Here is a 24238-nt window from a genome sequence, read left to right as displayed (position 1 = left end):
CACCCCAAAAGGAAGAACAGGAAGAAATGATGGCCAGAGATTTAATCAACACAAATATAAGTAAGATATATGAACTAGAACTTAAAACTACGATTATAGGGGCACCCGGGTGGCTCAGTCGGTTGGGCGTCCAACTTCGGCTGAGGTCATGATCTTCCAGTCTCTGAATTTGGGCCCCACATCGGGCTCTGTGTGGACAGCTCAGAGCCTGGAGCCTGCTTCGGATTCTGTGTCTCCCTCTCTCTCTGCCCCTGCCCTGCTCACACTCTGTCTCTTTTTTCTGAAAAATGAATAAACCTTAAAAAATTTTTTAAATAAATAAAATAAAACCACGATTATGAGAACACTAGGTGGGGTTGAAAAAAGCATAGAAAACACTAGAGAATTGCTTCCTATGGAGATAAAAGAACTAAAATCTAGTCAGGCCGAAATTAAAAATGCTATGACTAAGATACAATCTCGAATGGATGCCAGAAGGCAAGCATGGACAAAGTAGAGCGGTGAATTAGTGATATGGATGATAAAATTATGGCAAATAATGAAGCAGAATAAAAGTGGGAAACAAAGGCAAAAGATCACAATACAAGACTTAGAGAACTCAATGTCTTATTAAAAAGGAATAACGTCTGACTCCTAGGAGTCCCAGAAATTGAAGAGAGGAAAAAAGGGCGGGTTTATGTGAGCTAATTATAACAGAAAATGTTCCTAATCTGGGAAAGGACACAGACATCAAAATCCAAGAAGCACAGAGAACTCTCATTAGATTCAATAAAAACTGACCATCACCAAGACATATCATAGCCAAATTCAGAAAATACACAGAAAAGGAAAGAATTATAAAAACAGCAAGGGATAAAAGTCCTTAGCCAGGGCTCCTGTGTGGCTTCGTCAGTTAAGTGTCTGACTTCGGCTCAGGTCATGATCTCAGAGTTCATGAGCCCCGAGCCCCTTGTCAGGCTCTGTGCTGACAGCTCAGAGCCTGGAGCCTGCTTCAGATTCTGTGTTTTCTTCTCTCTCTGCCCTTCCCTGCTCACACTCTGTCTCTCTCTCTCTCTCTCATGGGAAAAAAAAACATTAAACATTTTTTAAAAATTAAAAAAAAAATGTCCTTAACCTACAAAGGAAGACAAATCGAGTTCACAGCAGATCTCTCCACAGAAACTTGGCAGGCCAGAAAGGAGTGGCAGGATATATTCAACATACTGAATTGGAAAAATATGCAGCCAAGAATTCTTTATCCAGCAGGGCTGTCATTCAAAATAGAAGGAGAGATAGATCTACAGACAAACAAAAATGAAGAAGTTCATGACCCCTAATCTAGCCCTGCAATAAATTTTAAGGGGGACCGTTTGAGTGGAGAAGAAAACAAAACAAATCAAAACAAATCAGACCAAAAGCAACAAAGACTAGAAAGGACTAGAGAACACCACCAGGAACACCAGCTCTACAGGCAACACAGTTGCACTAAATTGATATCTTTCAATAATCACTCTAAATGTAAATGGAGTAAATGCTTCAATCAAAAGACATAGGGTATCAGAATGGATAAAAAACCAAAACCCATCTGTATACTGCCTACAAGAGATTCATTTTAGACCTACAGACACTTGCAGATTAAAAGTAAGGGATGTAGAACCATCTATCATACTAATCTCAAAAGAAAGCTGGAGTACCCACACTTATATCAGACAAACTAGATTTTAAAACAAAAACTATAACAAGAGATGAAGAAAGGCATTATATCATAATTAAGGGTCTATCCACCAAGAAGATCTAACAGTTGTAAATATTTATGCCCTCAACTTTGTAGAACCCAAATACATAAATCAATTAATCACAAACATAAAGAAACTCATTGGTAATAATATCATAATAGTAGGGGACTTTAACATCCCACTTAGAGCAATGAACAGATCATCTTAGCAGAAAATCAACAAGGAAACAATGTCTTTGAATGACACACTGACCAGATGGACTTAACAGATATATGCAGAACATTTCATCCTAAAGCAGCAGAATATACATTCTTCCTGAGTACACATGAAATATTCTCCAGAATAAATCACATACTGGGTCACAAATCAGCCCTCAAAAGGTGCAAAAAGATTGATATCATACTATGCATATATTCGGACCACAACGCTATGAAACAAATAGCAAATAAAGCCCAAAAACAGCAGAACAAGGGAAATAATAAAGATTAGAGATCTTTATTAGAAATCAATGATATAAAAAAATGGTAGAACAGGTCAACAAAACCAGGATCTGGTTCTTTGAGAGAATTAAAAAATTGATAAATCCCTAGCCAGATTGACCAAAAAGAAAATGGAAAGGACCTAGATAATTACAATTGCGTCTGAAAGAAGAGAGTTCACAATCAACACCACAGAAATACACACAATAATAAGAGAATATGAGCAATTATATGCCAGCTAATTGTGCAATCTGGAGGAGATGAACAAATTCCTAGAAATATATAAACTACCAAAACTGAAACAGGAAAAAATAAATTTGGACACACTCATAAAAAGTAAAGAAATTGAATGAGTAATCAAAAATCTCCCAACAAACAAGAGTCCAGGGCCAGATGGCTTTCCAGGAGAATTCTACCAAACATTTAAAGAAGAGTTAGCACCTATTCTTTTGAAGCTGTTCCAAAAAATAGAAATGGAAGGAAACCTTCCAACTCATTCTATGAGGCCAGCATTACATTGATTCCAAAACTAGACAAAGACCCCACTAAAAAGGAGAACTACAGACCAATTTCTCTGATGAACATGGATGCAAATTGTCAACAAGATACTATCAAACTGTATCCAACAATACATTAAAAGAATTATTCACCATGATCATGTGGGACTTATTCCTGAGCTACAGGGATGGCTCAATATCCATTAATCAATCAATGTGCTACATCACATTAACAAAAGAAAGAATAAGAACCACATGATCCTCTCAAAAGATGCAGAAAAAGCATTTGACAAAATACAGAATCCTTTCTTGATAAAAACTCTCTGGAAAGTAGGGATAAAAGGAGCATACCTCAAGATCATAAAGACCATATACAAAAGACCCACCACGAATATCAACCTCAGTGGGGAAAAACTGAGAGCTTTACCCCTAAGGTCAGGAACATGATAGGGATGTCCACTCTCACCACTGTTGTTCAACAGTGTTAGAAGTCCTAGTCTCAGCAATCAGAAGACAAAAAGAAACAAAAGCATCCAAATCACAAGGAAGAAGTCAGACTTTCACTCTTCACAGATGACATGATACTCTACATGGAAAAGTCGGAAGACTCCACCAAAAACAGCTAAAACTGACCCATGAATTCAGCAGAGTCACAGGATATAAAATCAATATTGAGAATAAATAATGAAGCAATAATGAAGCATCAGAGAAATCAAGGAATCTATCCCATTTATAATTACACCAAAAACCATAAAATATGTAGGAATAAACCTAACCAAAGAGGTAAAAGATCTGTACACTGAAAACTATAGAAAGTTTATAAAAGAAATTAAAGAAGACACAAAAGAATGGAAAAAACATTACTTGCTCATGGATAAGAGGAACAAATATTGTTAACATGTTGATACTCCCCAAAGTAATCTACATATATAATGCAATACCTATCAAAATAATACCAGCATTCTTCCCAGAGCTAGAACAAACAATTCTAAAATTTGTATGGAACCAGAAAAGTCAAAGCAATCCTGAAAAAGGAAACCAAAGCTAGAGGCATCACAATTCTGGACTTCAAGCTGTATTGCAAAGCTGTAATCATCAAAACAGTATGGTACTGGCACAAAAACAGACACATAGATCAATGGAACAGAATAGGGAACCCAGAAATGGACCCATAAATGTATGGCCAACCAATCTTTGACAAAGCGGGAAAGAATATCTAACATAAAAAAGACAGTCTCTTGAGTTAATGGTGTTGGTAAAACCGGACAGTGACATGCTAAAGAATGGACCTGGACCACTTTCTTACACCATACATATAAATAAAGAAAATAGATGAAAGACCTGAATGTAAGACAGGAAGTCAGCAAAATCCTAGAGGAGAAAACAGGAAGCAACCTCTTTGATCTTGGCTGCAGCAATTTCTTATTAGACATGTCTCCAGAGGCAAGAGAAACAAAAGCAAAAATGAACTACTGGGACCTCATCAAGATATAAAGCTTCTGCGCAGTGATGGACACAATCAACAAAACTAAAAGACAACCAATAGAATGGGAAGAGATATTAGCAGATGACTTATTAGATAAAGGGTTAGTATCCAAAATCTATAAAGGACTTATCAAACTCAATACCCCAAAAAATAATCCAGTGAAGAAATGGGCAGAAGACACAAACATACAATTTTCCAAAGAATACATTGAGGTGGCTAACAGACATATCAAAACATGCTCAACATCACTCATCATCAGGGAAATACAAATCAAAATCACATTGATATGCCACCTCACACTGGTCAGAGTGGCTAAAATTAACAACTCAAGAAAAAACAGATTTTGGTGAGGAGGCAGAGAAAGGAGAACACTTTTGCACTGCTGGTGACAATGCAAACTGGTCAGCCACTCTGGAAAACAGTATGGAGATTTCTCAAAAAATTAAAAATAGAGCTACCTTATGACCCAGCAATTGCACTACTAAGTATTTATCCAAAGGATCCCAAAATGCTGATTCGAAGGGGTACATGCACCCCAATAGTTATAGCAGCACTACCAATAATAGCCAAATTATGGGAAGAGTCCAAATGTCCATCGACTGACAAATGGATAAAGAAGATGTTGTATGCATACAATGGAATATTACTCAGTGATCAAAAAGAATGAAATCTTGCCATTTGCAGGAACATGAATGGAACTAGAATTTATTATGATAAATTAAATACATCAGTCAGAGAAAGATAAACATCATATTATTTCATTTATATGTGGATTTTAAGAAATAAACGAGATGAACATAGGGGAAGGGAAAGAAAAATAAGATAAAAAGAGAGAGGGAGGCAAACCATAAGAGACTCTTAAATACACAGAACAAACTGAAAGTTGCTGGAGGGGTGTTGGGTGGGGGGGATGGGCTAAATGGGTGATGAGCATTAAGGAGGGCACTTGTTGGGATGAGCACTGGTGTTATATGTAAGTGATGAATAGCTAAATTCTATTCCTTAAACCATTAATACACTATATGTTGACTAACTTGGATTTAAACAAAATTTTCAAAAAAGAACAATTTCATTATCACAAGGATACCTCCTATTGTCCTTTTGTAAATACAAACACTTATTTTCCACCCCCACGCCTCCTTAATTAATGATAACCACTATTTTCTATTTTTAGAAATTTGCCATTTTAAGAAGGTTATGTAAATGGAAAAATATAGCACATATAACCTTTATTATAAATATAAACCTTTCAGGATTAGATTTTATCACTCATGTAATTTTCTCAAGATTTATCCAAGTTGTTTTATGTAGAAATAGATTGCTAGTTTTTATTGTTCAGTAATATTCCAACAATTAACATTGTTGTTTAATTGTTTAACAATTCACCTTTGAAGGATATCTTAATTGATTCTGGTTTGGTGATAATAGAAATAAGGCTTCTATGAACACAGATTTTTATGTGAACATGAATTTTTATTTTTCTGGAATTAATGCCTAAGATTGTATTATGGTTCTGGGTTATTTGTAGCAGGATTTTTAGTGTCTTAAGAAGCTGCCAAACTCTTTCAAAATGGCTCTACCATTTTACTTTCCAACCAAGAATGTATGAATAATTAAGCTTCATTACATCCTTGTCAGTAATTTGTGTTATTACTATTCTGTATTTTAGCCATTTTGATATATTTAATGATAATCTCACTGCAGTTTTAACTTGAGATTCCTTAATGGCTAATAATGTTTAATATCTTTTCATGTACTTATTTGCTATCTGTATACCTGTTTCAGTGAAATGTTTGTCAATGCCTTTGCCCATTCTAATTGGGTGATTGTTTTTTACTGTTGAGTTTAGAGTGTTCTTTATATATTCTAGATATTAGTCCTTAATTAGATTAGTTGTTTGGAAATATTTTTCTCTCAGTCTGTAGCTTGTTTTTGTGTTGTTTTGTTTTATTTCATTTCATTTTTTAAGATTCTTCAAAGGGTCGGGGTGCCTGGGTGGTTCAGTTGGTTAAGTGTCTGAGTTTGACTCAGGTCATGATCTTGCAGTTTGTGAGTTTGAGCCCCATGTGGGGCTCTGTGCTGATAGCTCAGAGCCTGAAGCTCACTTCAGATTATGTGTTCTCCCTCCCTTTCTGCCCCTCCCCCTCTTGTGCTGTGTGTCTCTCTTTCTCTCTCAAAAATAAATAAACGTTAATTTTTTTTTTAAAAAAAAAGGTCTTTCATGGAGTAAAGGCTCTAAATGTTAATGATGGATAACATATAAGTTTTCCATTTTATAGATTGTGCTTTTGGTGTCAAGTCTGGGATCTCTTTGTCCAGCCCTAGATATTAAAGATTATCTATTTTTGTTTTAAAGTTTTATAATTTTACATTTCACATTTAAGTCCATGATATATTTTCAATTAATTTTTGTAAAAGATGTGAGGTGTAGGTTAAGTTTCTTTCTTTCTTTCTTTCTTTCTATCTTTCTTTCTTTCTTTCTTTTTTTGTCTTCTTTTCTCTTTTTGCATAGGGTGTCCAATTGCTCCAGTACCATTTGTTGAAAGTCCTTCCCACATTGAATTGCTCTTGTACTTGTGTCAAAAATCAGTGGGCTGAACTTGGATGGATCTATTTTGGGGATTTTTTTCATGTCCCATTTCTCCATGTCTGTCTCTCTACCAGTACCACATATTATTACTGTAGATAGATAGGTCTTAAAATTGAATAGATTGATTCCTTTCAATCTTTTCTTCTTGTTTTAGTTATTCTAGTTCCTTTGTTTTTTTTAATACAATATTAGGGTAATCTCTTTTATATTTACAATAAGTCTTGCTTGCATTTTGATAGAAATAACGTTAAGCTATACATCATTTTGAGGAAATTTGACATCTTTACTGTGTTTAAAACCTACTCTGTGAAAAACATTCTGGAAGGTCCTGTAAGCCTGCATAATCATTTATAAGTGACTTTATTTTCATCAGAAGTTGAACGCAGAGTCTAATCAAGGCAATGACACACCCAAATAAAAAGATAGAAAACAAGATAGGAGTTAATTAGTAACATGCCAGAATATTTCAAGAGGGCAAGGTGAGTTCCAGGTACTTGACACAGAAAATTAAGTCTCTGAAATTCAGCTCATTCCTCTTTGGTTTCACTGACTTCTCTTTTTCCATGAATATACCAGATTTTTCTCTACTTAGGGTATTTGCATTTGTCATTCCCTAAAAAACTCTCCTCCCAGTCTCTGTGTGGCTGCTTTTCTTGCATTTAGTTAATTCAAATGCCCCTTCTGCAGTGAGGTTCTCCCTGATTACAAAATCTAAGTGACCCTACCAGTCACCATACATGAACATATTTTCTTTTATAGCACTTTCACTATCTCTTTTTAATAGTAGCACTATGTCCACTGTCACCCAAAATTACTCAGTAGACCATGATTCTTTGAGAGCAGGGGTCTTGTTGGTCTTGTTGGTCTTGTTCACTATGGTATCCTCTCTGTCTAGCACCGGGCCTTACATAGAGTGGTGTGTCATTTTTTGTTGAATGAAATAAGTAGGTACTGTTTGTCTAGGCAGAAAAGACATAAGGCAATTCGAAGGGACTATATGGCTAAGACAAATACTGGGTGGGGAAAATAATGTTTTGAGCGCCCGTGATCAAGCAGTATAAGGAGGAAAAGGGATTTGTAGTGGGAACTTTATTCCCAGTTGTGGAGGGCTTTCAAACTCTAGACTGGTGATTTGACTTTCTCCTGAGGGTGATGGGGATGCTTTTAATAAGGTTAATATAACAATATGCTCTACTTTAAAAAATAAGAGGGAACAATACAACAAATTGGGCTAAGAACTGGGAGCTCACATAGAAGCACAACATCAGTTGGCAATAATACCTGTGATAATACTGGTGTGAGATAAGAAGACCCAGAAGGTGGTGGTATCAGCCATCATGGAAAGAAGACTCACCTTAGAGAAAACTTGAAAAGTTTAGTTTTTTTCAGCTGGGCTTGCTTAACAGTCTCATCAGTTAAGAACCACGGTACTGATGAATTTGAGAGAGAATTTTGCTAACTCTTCAGGTCATCTTTCTTTCATTTGTGTTTGCAAATATGTTCCTCTTGTCTCGAGATATTTTCACATGTAAAATGATTCTACCTGACTGTTAATAAACCTGGTTCTTTCCGGTTTCATTGTATACAAAGTCATTTTCATGTTAGTAAGATTGTTTTTCCATTTTAGAACTGGCGAGAGTGTTTGTTGAATTGATCTCGAAAAGGCAATTTTTTTGAAATTGAAACAAATCATGTGAACTTTATTTACTTCTAAGCACTCCACTGTGTCCTATTGAGAATATTTTGTACAGTTTGTCCTTATTCTATTTTAGTACATCATTTGACTGAAAATGGGAAATAATGCTCACTGAGGTCCCTGATCTTCTGTCCCAGGAGGTTTTGTGGCTCATTGTTCATTTTGCTCAATTTGTGCCCCTGCAGTTGTCTATGGCAGTCTTACAATGTAGGGTCAGCTTAGGATAGCAACAAAAGACTTTTCTTATAAAGACCTGCTCCTGTAGCTCTTCTGTTTTACTCACGCCCCAAACACAAATTCCAAAACCATCTACCGGCATTAGGATTTCTAGGCCAGAGTCTTTTTTGCTGCGAATAATTGCCATGATTTTCAAGGACTGTTCTGTATTCTTTTCAGTCAGTTCTTAAACCTGGCAGAACCCTGCTCTTTGATACTGACTACCAAGAAGCAGTTGCTGTAGGAAAACCAAATAGTCCTGACATCTCTACTTACCAGGTTTCACTTACAGTTCATTTCAGAGTGTGACAATTAGAAGGAACAAGGAAGGGCTTTATTTTGTTTTTCCAAACTCATTTCAAGGAACACTACACACAGCCTGCCTACAGGGTTGTTTGGTTAAAGAAAATGTTTCCACTCCTATTACAGTTGCATTGTAATGGAAAATTGCTCCGGGTGCCAAGCCAACCAAGAATGTTAACATCACCAGAGAAGACCCCTGCACTTGACTACTGTATGTTTTTACTTACTTCCAATATTTCAGCCACAAGTTATAAAATGTAGCAGGCCTCTGGAAGTAGAGCTGAAGCAGTCAAGATCAATTTATCCCCACTCTGTGTTGATAGGCAACAAGATGCTTTCTGAAATGTAAGGTAAATAGTTTCACATGGGGATGAAGCAAGGCAATCCTTTAAGAATTTGGCTCACTGGCCTCAGATTCACACCTTTGCTCCGAGATTTGCTCTTGAGAGTATTTGTGATGCTTATTAAAGTTGACTTGGAAGGTTAAAAAGACCAACAGAGACACTGTCGCTTCTAGGGCTGTTTTGACATCTCTTACTGGAGTCTCCTATAAGCTAGTATTAGAGATATAATTACTTGTACATATTGCTAGCCAAATTACAGTGTACCTCTCATTCACTTCCACACTGGAGAAAATTGAAAACTTCTGGCAAGGAAATTATTATATAAGAATTTGTGTGGTACAAACTAATCCAAGAAATGAATGATTCATCTTCAGTGTGCATGAAAGACACCATATTAGTAGTCTAATACATAAGTAACAGAAATGATCTTGTACCTATATGTGGCTTTATCCAGATATATCAGCCCCTGGGATCATACATATGAATTCATAGGGATAATGTAATTATAAAACATTCATTATGGTTTTATTGTACGAAAGTGTAGAAATTACCTCCATAGTCAAAGTTTAAGGTAACCCCCCCCCCCATTCAAATAAAAAGGTTTGGCTTCTCCTTTTAGAGGGATTTACAGTACTCATCAGCGGTATAGTTCACATTAGCATCCAGTGACATTGCTTTGTCTGTATATATTTCTAGCTGTCAACAGAATGTCCTGAGGCAATTGCATCCTGATTCTATAGCTATCTTCTATTCTTTTATAATACACAAGGGTCTAATTTTCCATCAGCAAAGCATGAAATCATGTAAGAATGCCACATAACCGGCATGTGCAAACAAGTAGCACTTTTTCTACACATAAAAATGCTTCATAAAATAACAGATAAATTAAATCTTCTTGTTCAAGTAAGGAGCTTGGAAATCAAGACCTTTTCTACAAAATTAGAATTTTCTGTACAGAGCTGACAGTGTCATGTAATTCAACTAAATTTGTTCACCACCTTACATGTTAATATGTGTGACCATATCATTTTTCTTTGATTTACAGTGGAACTGTTTTATATCAGGAACGTTTTATGGTTACAGATAACAGGCATGTTAACTTCATTAAGATCGGTATTTAGCAATTATCAAATTAACAGAGTGATGACTGGAGGATATGACTTGTATCCAGCTATATTAGCTTTAACACTCATTCAGCACTGTGTAGTAAAAGGACATAGGAACCAAGTGTTCTTCTTTATTTATTCATATTTTGGGTACAGTGGGACAGGCAGTCAAAGTAAACATGAATCCTCAAAAATGACATTATAAAATATACTAAACGATGCATTCAAGATTCCTCTTCCCTCTCTGGAACGTATCTAAGTTTGACAAACTGTTTGAAATTATCAATTCAATGATGCCCTTAAAAGGGCTAGCTTTGGCGTATATTTAAAATACATTCAAGACATATGTCTCTTCTGCTGTAAGAACTACAGAAAGCTCGGTTTCACATCAGCGAGATGACTGAATCTGCTTAAATTATCATTCTCTATATGCATCTCATATTTCTACAACTTCAGGGTATTTTTAAACACTTTCTACATAATGTACAATTTACTTAGCACGTGGCATTCATATGTCTAGCTGTAAAATAACTTGTTGTAATTTAAGCAAACATGTTTTAAATAAAAGGTAGCTAAGGCTTCTAATCTCTGATGTATTGAGTGCATGAAAGCTTCCATTAAAACGGATTTCCCAGGCAGCTGAAGACTGTAAAGGTTCCCCTTAAGAAATATATTAATCTGTGGTTTACCCTTGTGTGTTTCAACAAAATTCTAATAAATTAGCGACTGACCAGTGTCACCAATGAAGTGATGCTATTGACAAATTAGACTGTAAACAGAGGGCAGAAAAGAAAATTGTATCTACTTTTTCCTCCAAAACCCTTTCTGCTCACTTACGAGTTTCAAACATTAACAGTGAATAGCGATGTTTCAAATGCTCTAAAAAATAGATTTAGTGAGTTGTAATTGACGTGGAATATACCTATGTATTTAAAGGGCACAATTTGATAAATCTTGACATATGTGTACTTTGGTGAGATTATTTTCACAGTCAAGGTGATAAACATATACATTACCCCCAAAGTTCCCTGGTGCCCCTTTGTAACTCCTCTCTGCTATCCCTTCCTGCAGCATCAGTGTGTTCTCAGGTGTCTGAGTACCAGAATGTTTCCCAAGTGTGCCTCTTAGATGGCATAAATAAAATGCTTTGTATAAACATTCGCTTTCTGTTGCTGTAAGTTAGTTTGCATTTTTAAAGAATTTTATATAAATCAAATCATACAGTATATACTTTTTTGGCTGGCTTCTTTTTGCATATTTTTGAGATTTATTCATGTTATAGCATATATCACCAGTTTATTCTTTTTATTGCTGTGTAGTGTTCTATTTTATGGACAGGCCACAGTTTGTTTATCTCCTCATCTGTTGTTGGACGTTGGGTTGTTTCCAGTTTAGGGCTGCTAAACAAAACTGCTCTGCAAGTTTTGTATAGACATATGCTTTCATTTTCCTTGTGTAATTGCCTAAACATGGAGTAGCTGAATCATAGAGTAGGTGTGTGTTTAACTTGTAAAGAAACTGCCAAGATATTTTCCAAAGTTGTTAAAACATTTTATGTTCCTGCTAGAAGTGCATGAGATTTAATTCCTCTACTTCCTGACCAATACTTGGTACGGTCATCTTTTTAATTTTAGATATTCTCATAGTGGTATAGTGGTACCCCAGTGTGATTTCAATGTGTATTTCCCTAATGGCTATGCTGAACATTTTTTTTTATCTGCTTATTTGTTATCCATGTATCTCTTTGATGAAACATCTGTTTGAATCTTTTGTCCATTTTTTTAATGGATCATTTTCTTAATTCTGAGTTTGAAGAGTTCTTTATATATTTTGGATACAAGTATTTTTATCAGTGTTGTGCCTTGTTAATATTTTGTATCGGTTTGTGGTAATGAAGACAACTTTGGTCCAAAAGAGTCATGGATGTGACTTGGAAATGCTTTTGAGGTTTAGTTCTTGGCAGGATACTAAACTCAACTTTCCTTTCAAGGGTCATTCTAATTAGGCCAACAGGTACTTTCTGCTACCTTCATATCCTGGAAAGAGTCTTGAAATGGCAGATACTTTTTTCTTCACCTTTAATAAAGATGGTCAGCATCATACTTAGATCCATTTAAAAAACGGGCAAAAGATTCAAACAGATGTTTCATCAAAAAGATATATGGGTAGGGGCACCTGGGTGGCTCAGTCGGTTGAGCGTCCGACTTCAGCTCAGGTCACGATCTCGCGATCCGTGAGTTCGAGCCCCGCGTCAGGCTCTGGGCTGATGGCTCAGAGCCTGGAGCCTGCTTCCGATTCTGTGTCTCCCCTTCTCTCTGCCCCTCCCCCGTTCATGCTCTGTCTCTCTCTGTCTCAAAAATAAATAAAAAACGTTAAAAAAAATTTAAAAAAAAGATATATGGGTAACAAACAGATAAAAAATGTTCAACATAGTCATTAGGGGAATGCACATTAAAATCACACTGGGGTACCCCTATACCACCATGAGAATACTTAGAATTAAAAAGATGATCATACCAAGGAGTCATAAGACTCCTTATTTTATTTTCCCACCAAATTTTACCTTTCTATTAAAAGCTTCAGTGTCATTGTAATTTGTTGTTACCACATATGTGTCTACACTAGACTTGTGTTTTTCGGGGGGTGCCCTGATTTTTCTAACAAAACTGTGAATCTCCAGGATCCAACCTGCCACTAGCAGGTGCTCAACACATTTGTAGTGAAAGAATTAAAAGGATCTCTTCTTGTCTTGCCAGTGCACGTGGCAGAAATCTGACACTTTCAACTTCCTATTTGTCCCTCCAAGCAGCAGCTAAGTGGCATCAGTCCTAGCCACTGAGTAGTAACCCAAGAAGAAAGTAGTTGTCTAAAGTCCGGAAGTGGCTGTTACTGTGATCCTCATCAATAAAGAAAATTCATGTCCAACTCTTAAAGAAGTACTGAATCAGAATATAAAGTGCTATAAAATCTTTGTACCCTGAATACCAGAATTGGGCTCATCTAAGGAAGAGGAAACAATGACATTTTTGTCCTGTGTTGAAAAACAAGTTTCTGAAGATTGCGAACATTCTCTTCCCTAAAGTCTAGGAATTCTGGCTATTATCTTCACCAGTAGACAGATTTTCCACAGCCATTGCTTTTAAATTTTTTTAGTTTTTACTATAGGATTTGTTCCATCACATGGGCACCAACACAAATGCCCGGTGGCCTTTTTTTTTTTTTAAACCAAAGAAGGATGATATGAGTTGACTACTACATAGGTACCACTGCACCTGCAGTGTCCATCCTGTGGGTCGCAAATCTTCTTGAGTAGGGAGGAGTTGTGAAATGATTACAATGGATACAGTGAGCTGAAGGTCTCCCAAACATGACCCACAGATAGCATAATAAAATAATTGTGGATGTATTCATGTTCTGTTATACACTATATCCCTCAGATATATGTAAATGCTGTTGTAATGATAAAATAAAGTTAGAAGTATCATTGAAATTGAAACCCACTTTTTGTCACCATGTTTTTTAAACAATGCAAATGGAAGACACAACTACTATCTAATGTAAACCCTTGATTTTTTCCCTCTAAAAGAAAGCTTTGTCCTGAAAGTAGTTGATGATCATGCATGGACGTATTAGAAAGCCCATTGTTGTCTTTATCAAATGTAAAGTTGTCTCCAGATTTTAGATAATGACAAATAGCAGTGTAGTAAAGGCACCTTTGATTGGAAAAAAATACATACTGAGCATTGTTAATGGAGCTCTGGCTAATCTGGTATAAACATCATGAGACATAGACCTTTTATCTCTAGGAAAAGAATATGGCGTTTAAAGAAATAGATTAGGGGAAAAGATTAGGCATTTTAAAGAGCTAATAATTGATTCATCAATTGATGAAATAATCAATATACTGGTCAAAATGTTAATTTAGAAAACATTATAAACCTTGGACACCAAAAATAAAACCTTGCACATCTGCCATTGAGCTTCTCATCATTTATTACTGCCCTACTTTTTCCATACGTGGAGAAAAGTGTCAATGAAAAATATACTCAGGAATTATTGTAAAACCTTGGATTTTAAAGATATCAAGAATTTTAAGTTATTCTAAAAAGGGCAGAACATTTCATGAATAGGACAAAACTGAAACCCTTGAAAATATCCAAGAAAATTTCCTTCAAGTTAGATGAAGAAAATAATTAATAAACCCCTAAGATAAAAATAAAAGCCTAAACTATGGTGGAAACTATGCAAGCATAGTGGGGAAAAAAATCAAAGCCTTGTACTGGCTTTGAAATTTAGGCTTCTCTGGTAAGTAAGGCCCAATTTCAAAAGAAGACACCCTGAAAATGTTTATAGTACATAAAGGCAACATTTCAGCAGGGTAAGTCGTGTCCATCTCACTATGTTTTCCATGAAATTCCATTAGTCAGGAAAGGTAAATCCACAATTTTTTTTTCAAAGCAGATTACTCCTATGAAGAGATTACTTCAGCTTGGATAGCAGGGGAAGTGGAATGAGAAAAAGGAAGAAATTGAAAAGGATAGTGAAGCAGGAAGAAAAGCATGAGCTCAAATTCAAATTTGTTAAAAAGGGCCTAAAATAAGTGACTCTTTCTCTTTCTAATTTTGGGTCTTTGTGTTCTAGCGCTTTCATGAATCCAAACTTGTTCTTCATGTTGGAGAACCATAGAACAAGAGATGCCCTATTTACAGCCTAACGGAGGAGGGGGGTCATCGAAGACACTAGATGAGCACAGCCTGATGGGAACCAAGTATTGTATCATCAGCTACACTCCGTCATTTCATTTAGACAAAGCAGAATAAAGGGATCAGTCCATTCTGAGGGCCCTTTGGACTCTTCCCCCAGTGCAATACTCACTGACCTGGTAAAGGAATCAAGGAGATTGTGACCACAGAAAAGCCATCTGCCCACTGACTGTCCAAGAGAGGAGGTTCCATCCAGGAGAGGATGGCTGTAGCATCATCCTAAGGAATCCTCAAATCCATGTGTACCCCAAGGTCATTCTGTAGCTGAATTAGTAAAACCACAACTTCAATCCTTGAAAAAGGGCACACAGCCTCAGAAAAATCAGTTGTTATTTACTTCATTAATTCATCCACACACATTGATGGAGAGCCTATTATATCACAAACCCTGTGCAGGCTCTGGGAACAAAAAGATGAATTGGACACAATTCCTGTCACTGGGATTCCCCAGATACATAAATTCTGTTGCTTGTGACTAAAGAAGAGTGATCTAATGATTGCTTTAAATAAAAGTAATCCAACCTGAAACTAATATAGCACTGTATGTTAACTATACTGGAACTAAAAGAATAAAATAAATAAATAAAGTAATCCAACAGCCCTTAGAAGCTTGCTCTTGGGAACGAAGACAAATCTTTCTTCTTGGCTTGTTATTTTTGCTTTCAGACAACCTCTTATTCCACAGAATTGTTGCTTTACAGAGGCATGATTTGAACTGCAGACCACCAAGTTCTTGTCACATCAACTTTGTTACATGAAAGCCCACTGACACACTGCTAAATATTAGCCTATTCTTCTCCCTCCAGATAGGGTATCACTGGCAAATGAGAACCAATTGTACTTTCAAAAACTTCAATAGAAGAAATTCCAAAATGACCCTGAGTAAACGTCTCTAATTCTAACCTAGACAGGAAATTTCTGGCAACCCTCATCTCATGTTTCAGTTAAGCCTTCTTCCTTCTGACCATATGGCCTTCAAACAGTAAATCATTCTCCATAATTTATTGTGTCCTTAAAAACAATATTATTGTGGCTGCATAAACTGGAGTATTTATTGTGCCCCATGCCAAATGCGATGATAACTAGCATCTCTCTACAATACTGAATAACCTGAGATTATCTCGGAATTCAAGTGTATTCCTTTACCAGTTGAGTATTTCAATTTCAGAGAAAGGGGATTTAGCCTTTTCATAATGAAAAACCAAAAAGAAAGAAAATAGAACTGAACATTTCAAATGCCTAGGTAGCTTCCATAACTTCTAGAAGACATTTTTCAAAATTCTGTGTATAATGTTGGGATTAGCGAACAGAAATTTAATACTTTGTATTTGTGAATTTGATGTTAACAGTAATAAAAAAAAATGGTTCAGTTTCACCCTACAGGTTCAAAAAGAATATTACAAAATGAGTTTGTTTCCTTTTTTAAACCACTTGATAAATTTGCAGAAAGTATCAAAACAAACCCCCAGTCCTAAAGTTCAAAGAATTGACTCTAAAAATAATTCATGTGACTTAAAAATACATTGTTTCAAATAACTTGGGGTAGGGGTGATTCTGGTAAAAAAAAAACTCACATTTATTATGTGAATTGTTATTTTAGAAAACCAAAAGTACTGTTATAAGTACAAATAATTCCCAGGAAAACTGTTTGCTCATATAAGTATCTTTTTAAAGCTACCTTAATGATTGCCTTGCAAAGTTGATTGTTATCGTCATTCCCAAGGAGTCTGACATTTTATCAATATCACAGCATTTTCAAGGAACATAGGAAATAGCAGCATGCCACTTCCAAGGATCTTTATTAAGCAGAGAATCAAACTGACAATTACATCAACAACGTAAGCAAGTGCTCGTATCTGATTCGGTCTGGTCAAACTATTCTGAGTGTTTATAAACTGTAGATTCAGAACAGATGCATGCATATCTTCATAATTTACCATTTTAGAGATGTGATGCTCTTTCCCTTGTAACATTCTAAAATCTCATGACAAGGTTTTTATTATATGCAAATGAGTAGCATTTGATTAGGTCCTGAGGCAGCTTCACCTGGGTGTTCAGAGGAATAGCAATGGGAAGTGAGGAAGAATATTTCATCACTGAAGTGTGTTTTCCCTTGGGGGACACCACCATTTGATTTTGACATTTATTTGTCCTGTGCTATAAAGGACAAAACTACAATTACACTTTTTTTCTCTACTGTGCAGTGGGCACGGTGTCAGAAAAAATTAAATCAAAGATAGTATGTTTGCACACAAAACAAGCTCTAAAACCAAACTTATTGAACAAACCTCCAGTTACAATCAGAGCGCATTAAAAAAAACACTGGTGGACTAATGCACAATGCTGCGTGTGTACAGAAAACATCTGTGCGAACTCAACCCAAAGATATAGATGGCATCAATTGCAGAACATTGTCTTGGCTCTTACAGTATAAAAACTATGGATTCAGTACTTGCTTACTGAGTTCCTGTTTGCCTTACTCGATTTTTAGAATCCTGAAACAAAGGTGTTGTCTGAAAGCTAATTTGGTTGCTATGTCAGTGAATAATGTCGGCCAAAATAAGTTTTGTTTCATTTTACATGTTTTGTAATTGATTTTAAATTTGAATTCTGTAGCACTTGACTTTTCTCAGTCTTAAAATAATTTGTAACCACATGAATAGTTGCACTCACCTTTTTCACAGTCGGACTTCATCATATTGAAAGTTTTTGAAAATACATTTCCTTTGCCCATTGATCAAAAATACAAATGCCTTTGCAAATGATGATTCTTCACAAGAAATACAAGGACAATGGGTCACCTGGCTGGCTCAGTCGGTAGGGCATGCAACTCTTGATCTCAGGGTTGTGAATTCGAACACTCCATTGGGCGTAGAAATTCCACAAAAATAAAATGTTTTAAAAAAAGAGAGAAAGAAATACACGAAAAGAAGCTGAGGATAGCCAATGACTATTGTAACTTATTCCTAAGGATGGAGTTAGTACTCATTCCCTCATTATTCTTATGTCTAGCAATTATAAACAATTCAGTAGAGTCAACAAATTAAAACTTCCCTGAGATGTTCTACATTTCATGTCTTCCCAAATCCATGTTTCTCTCTAATATGTCTCTTTAACCAAAGAAAATAGTTAGGAAGCATATTGTTCTTCAGACAGACAAGTAAAACTAAAATTACCCAGGCCCCCCAAAATAATTAGAATCGACGCATTTCTATGAATTTCAAGAAATATTACCTTTTTCCTTCATGCTTTATATATCTGCATTGTGTGTTTTTCTAAACATCATAAATCCAAATATAAATAATTAGTATGTATCTGGCCCATGAAAAGATGGCTGTGATGCCCAGAGTGTCAAAGAGAAGACTGGAGCAGTAGTAAGTGCTAATAGTAAAAAGATGAGATAAAAATCCTCTCTAATTAAGGCAATCTTAAGTCATGAATGATGTAGCTATTATGAATTATTAAGGATGGTCCCAGTAATTTAACCAAAAATAATCCTCTTACTATATTCCCAAAAGCCAAGTATTCAAATAATTTAAAGCTTTGAAATCTTCCCTTTACTTTGAAGGGAAACAAAATTAAATTACCTTTTTAAAAGGCCAAATGTTGAACCATAAACTCCTTTTTTTTATCCTGAAAAGGATCCCTTGTTTAGTTTTAATTGGAAATATTTGTAACAAAATTTAAAATCATTAATATGATTAAAAGGAACATTTTAGGTAATGAATTAAACAGGAAGCCAGGCAAGTCTTTATTTTTTATTTGATTTTCCCACTCCCGTGGAGTAAGCCACTCTGTCATGCATTTCCTAGAATGGTTCTGAAGAGGGAAAGCCAAAAAGTAGGAATTAAAGGATACCTGGTCCAGATATTTACCAATTAATTTCTAGATGGATGATCAAAGATTTTTTAGATTAACTCCTGAAGTCCAAGTACAGTTCTCACACAACTGCTGTCCCACAAAAGAGCCAGCCCTCTCTTTACTAAGGAAGCTTTGTGTTTTTGTTGTTGTTTCTAGGACCACGTGGTTCATCTTACTTCTGGATAGGCTTAATGCATTTGGAAATTGACTTCAGCTAATGAGGCAGAAGAGTAAGTGGCCAGCGAGTCAGCAGTGCTCTATGGGATTACGAATATGACAAAGCTGCATGAAGAGGCAAGTACAGTACCAATGAAAGATGCTTTTATTCTAAATTTAAGAGATCTAAAAGATGTTGAGGAGAGGTTGGGAGTCAAGAGGGAACCAAATCCATGCCACGTAAGGTGGTGAATATGCATAATTTGAACTTTATCTCCCCTGTGAGGCCATAAACTTCTCTTGAGCGGAGAAACATCTTACACCCCCTGCAGTGTTTTAGAGCATGCATGGCGGTGATAACCGATCCATGGCCCGGGGCCACTCAGAGCGCTTCAGAACATCATGCTTATGAGACCCTTGAAACGAGCTTAAAGAAAGAAAGAAAAAAAAAAAACTAATTGTCATTAAAAATTGTATTGATGTTATGACTAGAATCTCAGTAATATCTTCTCCCTTGGGAAGCTGAGAAATAGGATGATGCAGGGAAACACACGCCCACATGTAACAAAGTAGCGGGATGGACAAAAAGGAACTGAAACCAGCATTAATATCTTAAAGAAAATACAACCGTGGCCCTTTTCTCAACGCTGCCTTTCTTACTCATTTTACCTTTGATCAGATTCACCACAGTTGACACGGGAGGCACTCGCCGACTTCCAGCTGAGGAGAATTGATCAAGCACACAAATGCCCTTTATTCCTGACCAGGTGCTACTTAAAGTGTTTACTTAAGAATCAGACAATTTCCTTAAGGAAATCATGCACATTCCATACTAATCCTGGTTCCTGCCCCAGTTGGGCTGGGGGACATGGCCCAGACTTGCAGAGGGAAAAGCCATTGCAGCAGTGGCCCTGTGTGAACACTAAGTGGGTGCCCGTCCCCACAGGGTACGTGGTGCTACACCAACCACAGGAGCATTCAACCAAGTTGGAGGTTAGGGGAAGATCTGTGCCTGTGTTAGATGTCATCCCTAACTATACCTGTAGAAGAGTAAGCATACAATCTGCATACCCAACTGAAGACTTGTGGAAAGAATTAGAAGTGCATTCCACTAGGGGCGCCTGGGTGGCTCAGTCGGTTAAGCGTCCGACTTCGGCCCGGGTCACGATCTCGCGGTCCGTGAGTTTGAGCCCCGTGTCGGGCTCTGGGCTGATGGCTCAGAGCCTGGAGCCTGCTTCTGATTCTGTCTCCCTCTCTCTCTGCCCCTCCCCCATTCATGCTCTGTGTCTCCCTGTCTCAAAAATAAATAAACGTTAAAAAAAAATTTTAGAAGTGCATTCCACAAAAAGTACATAACCCACTGAGAGCCAGGTAAATTGTCTTACAAGCTTCAAATGATTTGCCTTTTCAAAAACATCAAAACACCGATTGACTTTTCAAGCAAACCATTCTGTTGTGAATTTACAAATAGTGTCTCAATTTCACCATTCCATTCACTAGTTCCATATGTCTCAAGAAAACATAACCCATTGGGGCACCAGGGTGGCTCAGTCGGTTAAGTGTCCATCTCTTGATTTCAGCTCAGGTCATGATATCATGTTTCATGAGATAGAGCCCCACATTGGGCTCTGTGCGAACAGCATGGGGCCTGCTTGGGATTCTTTCCCTCTCTGTCTGCCCTTCCCCCCACTCTCTCTTCCTCTTCCTCTCTCTCTCTCTCAAAAATAAAAAAGAAAAGAAAACATAATCTATCAATTATGACAAAAATATGTTACCCCAGTAACTAAAAGTTTTTTAAATGATAAACTGTTTTCATATTAAAACAAGCATAGAAACTTAAAGGGGGTCTTTTCCTCCATATTTTTCTTTAGATACCTTATATAATACAAGCATGTACAGAGACACCTGAGTGGCTCAGTCGGTTAAGCATCCAATTTGGCTCAGGTCATGATCTCGCGGCTCATGAGTTTGAGCCCCATGTCAGGCTCTGTGGTAACACCTCAGAGTCTGGAGCCTGCCTCAGATTGTGTGTGTCCCTCTCCTTCTCTGCCCCTCCCCCACTCACACTCTGTCTCTCAAAAATAAATAAACATTAAAAATATTTTAATATAGGCATGCACAGAAAAATGAAGGGAATTGGTTAATCAGCTTAAAAATAAAATGTGAATGGCTCTTCCTTCTTTTTTAAGTCCTTAGCAATAAAAACCGTTCAAAGATACCATGTATTGGTTTGCTCTGAAAGGCATTATGATGAAAAGATTGGAACAATGTTAGATATTGCAGATGGGGATTTTGTAAAATAAAAGAGAAAAACTTGGTGTAAGTTTATTAAATATTTGTTGAGCTACAGTAATACGGTGGGCATTGTGGAACATTTAAATGTGGTTCCCGGCCTTGTTTTCATATTATCTTCTTTGGGTTTTTTTTGTTAACAGATCTGACTAGCTCCTGCAGCTTTGAAAAAGAATTTAAAGCCCATAAATTTCACAAATCCTAAGCAAGAAGCATATATTAGTTCTTCAAAGCATATTGGTATATTTTTTAACTGCGGATTTTAGCTTTCATGTGATAAAAGTTTTAGTGATTTCCTTACCATGTCTTGTTAAGGCTTAAGTTCCTCATTTACATATTTGATGTCTCTCAGGAGACAGACAAGCTTCAAGTTAATTATCTATGTAGCTGTAAGAACTCTTGTTTCCTGGTTAAGAACTCTCCAAAAGAAAACTAATAGTTATTAAATGTTACACTGAGTCACCAAAAGTAATCAGGATACACAATGAGAGGCACTAAACAGACACTTAAATTTAATAAAAACCTCAACTTTTTATAAGATAAATGAAATATAAATCAATTAAATCTCTTACGGTAATTTTCAGAGAAAACAGCCAGCAGACACCAAACAGCTCAAATCTCTGCTCTAGAAAGTGATTAGGCACTGCTGGAGGCTTGAGGAAATTACTGTAAAATTCTGTATATAGACCCAGTGAACTCAGATTTGTAATAGAATTGTAATTAAAGAAATGCCATATCAAAAGAAATGTTAGTGTTTCCTCCACTGAATGGTGTTTGTTTGCATGTACGTGCATTCACATGTACATGCGTGCATGTAGATATATGTAGATGTTCCATATGTACATGTATGCTTTATACTGTTCATAAACATATGCTTTATTGTATATAATGACTAAATAATATATGTACACAGAAATGATAATCTTTGAATCTGAACGTCTATTAAGGAGCAGTTTCATGGAATGATAACAAGTAAGAGAAGAAAGAAGGGCAAGCATAAGATAGACTTGAGTTGCAGTTGGGAAATTGGAACCACAGCTATCAGGTGAGTTAATTAATCTGGGTATCGTTCAGTAAATGAAAGTGTGCCATCTATTTCACAAGGGCCCATTGTGTCTTGCATGTGAAACAAATTTACCCTGTTTGATTAAGGATTACTGATTGCCTCCAATTTATTATATGTATCCTATAATTAAGTCACAATGAGTTCGAATGAAATGGGGATGGTCTCCTCCACAAAGAAGACAACAAGCTCATTCTAGGAAGACCTTGGGGGTCATTCAAGAAGCAATTAAATGTTCTCCAGGGTGCATTAGAGGGAAAAGAGCCTGGTGGGCTGAACGGCCTCTCCTTATATTCCAGCCTTCTCAATATTCTCCTGCTTTTATGGAGACAAATGAAACTATGTCATAAAATAACTCAAGGCACTATCAGCAAGGAAAACAATGCTGTCTGCTCTTATATTAAGAAAAACATTGCCAAGAAAATATACTACAAAGAAGAAAAGAAAGGTGTGTGAGCCAAAGTGACACCCAATGTCAGAATCTGTTTAAGGGGGGAGGGGGAGGTCTAAACAAATCAATGCACTCTGGAATAGTGTGAGTGATCTTTGAGAAATATACATCAATTATTTTTTGTGTGCAGGTAGCAAATACCTAGTATAAAATCTTTTTGGCAAGTGAAATTCAATGAAAAGGGCCAAGATCAGTATGTGTTGTGCCTACAGATATATTTCTCCATATTTTAGAAATGTTCTTAACAGTGGACACTACAAAAGAGAAAACAGTGGACACTACAATACAGGAGACTTGTTAAAAATGGCAAGGGAGACATTATTCAAGATACTGCATTATTATATTTCTGGGAGATTTACACCTCAAAGGGCAGAGAAAGAATTTACAATTGCAAGGTTTTTTGTTTTTGTTTTTGTTTTTTAAGCAAATGCTCTAAGAGAAGAGAAATCAGCAACAAACCTAGCTAAAGTCCAGGCAAGCTTGAGACCATTCCAGTCAGTAAACTATTCTGAAATTAGGATGAGAAGATCTCACACAGAATTGGAAGCATCCCTGCTTGAACCACCCCCTTCATAAATGTGTCTCTTTGGGAAACACATGCACTAAAACATGATAGCCTGCAAAGAGTTAATATGAAAATTTAGACTACTGTAGGAACTAAAATATAATTAGAAAATTAGTTTTCACACATTAAAACAGTTGATTCTGTTTACATATAAATCAAATTTGAAAATCTTACCAACTAATAAGTGACCCAGAAGTTACAAAGACTTTTCTGTTTTCAGCATAGACCCAGAATGGGCACACTTGTACATAGAAACCACATGTTGTAATGGAAAACTAAGTTGCAAGTGGAATCTGAAGAACTCAGCCCAAATCTCAGCCACATAAGTCATTTGTTCCATAGACCTGGGAAGATTGTTTATCCTCTCTGAGCTTTATTTTTCTCATCTTCAAGGAAAGATAGAAGCCGCCCTGCTTCCCACACTGTAGCTGAGAGAATGCCTGAAAACATGTAAAATGTGGAATCAAAAGGGATACCAGAGAGAAAAGTAGAGGTCAGGTTAGAATGGACCTAAAAGATGTATTTAGGAATTTTTTCATAAAGCCTAAAAGCAATAGGAAACCATTGGAAGGTTATCAAGCAAGAAAAGTGGCATAGTATCATCTTCATTTGCAAACAGACTGTTGGCTGTGTGGAGAATGGTTTAGCTGAGCAT

Source organism: Prionailurus viverrinus, chromosome A2 (assembly GCF_022837055.1).
Source record: "Prionailurus viverrinus isolate Anna chromosome A2, UM_Priviv_1.0, whole genome shotgun sequence".
Taxonomy (NCBI): domain Eukaryota; kingdom Metazoa; phylum Chordata; class Mammalia; order Carnivora; family Felidae; genus Prionailurus; species Prionailurus viverrinus.
The sequence above is the reverse complement of the archived record's forward strand: the minus strand, read 5'-3'. Positions refer to the sequence as shown.